Source organism: Hipposideros armiger, unplaced genomic scaffold (genome assembly GCF_001890085.2).
Source record: "Hipposideros armiger isolate ML-2016 unplaced genomic scaffold, ASM189008v1 scaffold_732, whole genome shotgun sequence".
Lineage (NCBI taxonomy): Eukaryota > Metazoa > Chordata > Mammalia > Chiroptera > Hipposideridae > Hipposideros > Hipposideros armiger.
Window position 1 is genome coordinate 191,729 of NW_017732082.1, and position 5,210 is coordinate 196,938.

General features: G+C 42.1%; 1 pseudogene; it reads left to right on the forward strand.

Moving 5' to 3' along the window:
• Positions 1–4,189: 4,189 nt before the first annotated feature.
• Positions 4,190–4,563, forward strand: LOC109373544 (thioredoxin-like; annotated as a pseudogene).
• The last annotated feature ends 647 nt before the right edge of the window (positions 4,564–5,210 follow it).

Consider the following 5,210-nt stretch of genomic DNA (forward strand, 5'->3'; position numbering starts at 1 on the left):
GGAGAAGAAGAATTAACAAGAAAAAAGGAGGGCAGGGAGGGAGGGAGAGAGGAAAGGGCTCAGAGGATGTGTTTGAACTAAGTTTTAAGAAACGAGAATTGTCCAGGTGTCCCAGGATGTGTGTCTAAGTGTGGGCTTGGCTATGAGCACAGGATGGAACAGAAGGGATGAAGGGCAGGGTTAGTCACCAAGCAGCGGGAGAATCCTATTGCAGAAACAAGCAACAGCCTAGCTTGTTCAGAGACCTGGAAGAGATTTGGAGTTGCCAGAGTATATACTGTGGAAGGGAGGTAGTACAGCATAGGATAAAGTTTTTTTTGCTGTTGTTTTTGTTTTTAGCTGAGCCATCCCGCCACTTGTCGGCAGTTCAGCGCAACTCAGCTTGAGCTGGGAATAGAACGGCTGTTGCTCAGAGCTCGCACTGCACTGTTGAGCGAGCTCTTAACCAACTGAGCCACTCGGCAGGCCCTAAGATAAGGTTTTATAACTACATCAAGGCCAAATCAGAGAGGATCCTGTAAGCCATTCTTAGAGTTTTGGACTTGACCATTAGGTCAATGAACAGCCAACAGAGGGGAGTGGCTTGATTAGATGTACTTATCAGGGTATATTAGCAAAACCTTTTTTACTTTATTGCAAAAGTAATTTCTTTTCAATGGGAAAAAATTTAGAGAACACAAGAAAAAAATCACTTACAATCTCACTACCCATACACAACTCTAAATATTCTAGAGTGTGTCTTCTAGAAGAAAATAATGGGGAAAGGGAACTACCTACTATGTGCTGGGTGCTTTACGGAGGTTGTCTCATTTAATGTAATACTAAGGTTTGCAGCTCCAAGTAGGCTCCAGCCAAAGGATTGTGAGAGGGCCTAAGAAGCAGCGGAGCTGGCTTGGCCTTGCATTACTAGGTAACCTAAGGTGAACATCTTTACGAAAGTGCCTAACATCTGCAACACCAGGGCCTAATGCTCACGCAGTGCTCCACTGTGCAGGTGAGATGGGGCATGGGAAGGTGGGTGGAGAAACAACTTTGGGAAGGGGAGAACAGGGTTAAAGTTCTCTTTGAGATGTCTGAGACACAGTGGATATATAGGTTTTGTACTCAGGAGAGAAATCTGGGCTGGAACAAAACATGTCAGAGTTGATGCTATATTAGAATTAAAGCTTTGAAAATAGGTGAATGTGCTCTAGGGAAAGAGAAGAGATAAGACCAAGAACAGAGCCCTGGGAATGATAAAATGAAAGAGGCAGAGCAAAGGAGACCCCACTGGAACTTGGGTGGGGTCAAAGGGGGTCAAATAAGAGCCAGGAAAGAGGAGCGTGCTGGAATTCATCAAGTGTGAAATGTCACAGAGTGCCAGCAAGGTAAGCAGCAGAAAGAGGACACAGCATTTAGCCATTTGTCAGTAGGAACTTTGGCAGGGCATTTCCTGAAAGCGGGGAAGGCCCTGACTGCAGCAGGGGGAAGAATGGGTAGAAAGGGGCAATGAATGGAGGCTATACTTTGGAGAGCTTGAGTGTGAAGGGAGTGGGTTTTGTGTTTGATTTCTTTGTTTTGAAAGACTGGAGAAAAAAAGCATATTTTTATGAGAGAAAGGTACCCTTAGAGGCTGAATATAGAAACTAGAGTTGGGAGAATAACCAAGGGAGCAAAGCTCTAGAGCAGTTTTTTTCAACCAGGGGCAGTCAGTGTCTGGAGACATTTTGAGTTGTCACATCTTGCTTGGGAAAGTTGTTACTAGCTTCTAGTGGGTACAGGCCAGGGATGCTGCCCAGCATCCTACAACGCACAGGGTAGCCCACACCCACCCCCCACAAAGAATTACCTTGCCCAATGGCAATAGTGTCAAAGCTGAGAAGCCCTATTTTAAAGGAAGAAAAAAACATCTCAAGAACACAAGTGACAGAAAAGTATAACTATTGCACTGTGTTGTACAGCTGAAACTAATTCTAAAAAATGTATATTTCACAAGAATAAAAAAAATAAGAATACAAGTGACAGGATAGCTGCTATCTGATGTCATTAAATAAATATTTGTTAAATAAATAGATAAATTAAAATTTTCATCTGGAAATCTTATCACTTCAGCATGGCACGAAAAATTTGAATACTATGTAGATACTACAGACTCAGAGATAAGATACAGGCTCACACTCCAAGTTTGGAATAAAATCATGCTGCCTAGAGAAGTAAGGAAGGCTTGAGAGATGGGCGTGGCAGAAGGAAATTGACATTTATTGAGTGCCTACTGCATGGCAAGCATTTTATATAGTCACGTGACTTAATATTCGCTACACTCCAGTGAGTGAGGTATTAGCTCCATTAACTGAGGAGGAAACAGACTCACAGAGGTCAAGTCAATTTTTCCAAGGTCACAAAATGGTGCCAAGATTTCAACCCAGTTATGTCTCACTCTAAAATTCAAGTTCTCGCCACTCTGTTATGCTGTCTTCATGCTATAGCCGAATCAAGTGACATCTCCGCCTTGAAGGATAAGCAGGAATTTGCCAAACAAATAGGGGAGAAGAAAGGAATATGGGGCATTCCAAGTGTTGTGGGGCATGTGTAAAGGCACGTGTGGTGGGAAATAGCTTCATCAGTGAGGCTGTGTGACAAACAAATGGTTTATGGCTGGGGCAGGGGCCAGGGTGGGACCTGGCATAAAAGGTGGGTTAGTACTGTGCTCTCCATACGGCTAAATCTTTCCTGGAAGTCATCAGTTCTGAATTTTAGCTTTTCCTGGTGCTATTCAACCAACTAGAGCCTCCCAACCCTCTCTTTTACATGGTTTTCCTTTCACCCATTGCTAAATTGCCCATATTCTAAGCATCAAGGTGTCTAAATATTGGTTTAGGGTTTAGTAAACCTTTTCCTTTTCTATGACAGCAAAAATGAACCATGTAACTTACAATTCCCTTGACCGAGACACTCATTTTACAAGGCAAGATGAGTTATAGATTAATTGGGACTATTTAAGCACCTGTGAAACAGCAGTAGGCACACCATCGCTCAGAACATAAAACTAAGGCTGTCAGGGAGCAGCTCTAACTTGTTCGCTGTAATGTCAGATAAATGTCACCCTCTGCTCAGGCTTTATAATAGTTTCTTTAAAAATAAAACTAAGATGTACTCTGTTGTACTTCCCAAGGCATTTCCTGTTTACAGGGTGTGCGTTCTAACAGCTGTGTTATAAAGCATGACCTAAGGGCTTTCAGATCGAATTGCCCTTTGAAGCTGCTAGGTGCCAAGCTAGGGGATTACTCCCACCCAGGTCAGAGCCCAGTCTCCTGGCCCTGGTGCAGGCGGTTCTGGGTTCCCAACTGCTATGATCATACAGTCCTGTAGTGACTGCGGGAGGAGGACGGGTGCATGGAAGTCTGAAGTCCATTCTGTCTTCATGGAATGGATCGTTTAATTAGAAAGGCAAGAAAGAATGATTTTCACAAAGTGTTTTGCAGAGGGGTGACCGGTTAGCTCAGTTGGTTAGAGCATCCTGCTGATAACACCAAGGTTGCCGGTTTGATTCCCGCGAGGGCCACTGTGAACTGCGTCCTCCTTAAAAAAGTCAGGTATGTCATTGTAGCATGAAAGCAACGTGTAACCAATGACCATGGCTATTCCCCAATAAAGTTAAAAAAAAATGTATTTTGCAGAGATTCCTGTATTTTCTGGTCACCAATCAGAGGTTGCCAGGCACAGATCTGCACTGGTTCTGTAAACTCTCCCACTCTCACCCAATCCCAGTGTCTTTCCCTGCTTTGGAAAAATGCAAAAGGATAGGATGGTGTAGCTATCACCCTCAGGGGTGAATCTCATTACACACAGAAAAAGATGTTCATCACATAACATGTGCATAAAGATGTTCATCACAACATTATTTATGATAGCAAAAGCCTGAAAACACCCTAAGTCTATAATCATAGAATGGGTTAAAAAAAAAAAAGCATGCTGCATTCACAGTGTGATATTATGCAACTACTAATAACTATACTGACGAGTGTTAGTAATATAAGAAAATGCTTACATAATAATGTTGAATAAGCAAAACAAAATACACTACTGTATATACAACTGACGTTTTCACTGTAAAAAGCATGCATAGAAAAAGGATAGGGAAGCTTGGTCCCATGGTTTGCATCCATTTCCACTGGTTCTTACAGTCGCTCATCAGACCCCAGCAGCCAAAATGGTGGAGCAGGTAGAGAAAGAGCAGGCTTTTCAGGAAGCCTTGAACAGTACGGGAGATAAACTCTTAGTAGTTGACTTCTCAGCCATGTGGTGGGGGCCTTGCCAAATGACCAAGCCTTCCTTTCATCCCTCTCTGAAAAGTACTCCAGTGCTAACTTCCTTGAAGTTGAAGTACATGTGATAACTGTCAGGATGTTGCTACAGAGTGTGAAGTCAAATGCATGCCAACCTTCCAGTTTTTATTTTATTTTATTGTTTTAAATTTATGTTCTAATTACCAATCTTTCAGTTTTGAAAACAGAACAAAAAGTGGATGAATTTTTTGGAGCTAATAAGGAAAAATTGAAAGTCACCATGAATGAATTAATCTAATTGTGCAGGCTGTTTAAAACTTGTAACTTTAAATTTACAATGAAGAAAGATTTAAATTTACAATGAAGAAAGATCAGAAGGATGTATAACAAAATATACTATGGATCAGTTTTACTACCAAAAAAGGGCAAACCTCTCCTGTACTGGAAATTCTTAAAGACAAAAGGAGCCTCAAAGAGGGGAGAAGAGAGAAATAAGGTATCTCAAAGTGTCTTTTACATTCTCCTAATGCCTTTAGAGTGATTCATTCATAAGCAGGGAATAATTTATAATTCACTATGTGGCTGGTGACCAGAATGCCATTATTTAGTAAAAGTAGAAACAGTAGCAGCTATGATAACCAAAAACAAACAAGCAACAAACAAATTTGAATCTTATTCAGTTAAGATACTGGACCTAGGGCCGGCCAGGTGGCTCAGCTTGTTAGAGCGCATGCTCTTAACAACAATGTTGCTGGTTTGACTCCCACATGGGATGGTGGGCTGTGCCCCCTGCAACTAGATTCAAAAGCGGCGACTAGACTTGGAGCTGAGCTGTGCCCTACATAACTAAGACTGAAAGACAACAACTTGACTTGGAGCTGATGGGTCCTGGAAAAACACAACATTCCCTTCCCAATTCCCCAACACTGTTCCCTTCCCCAATTC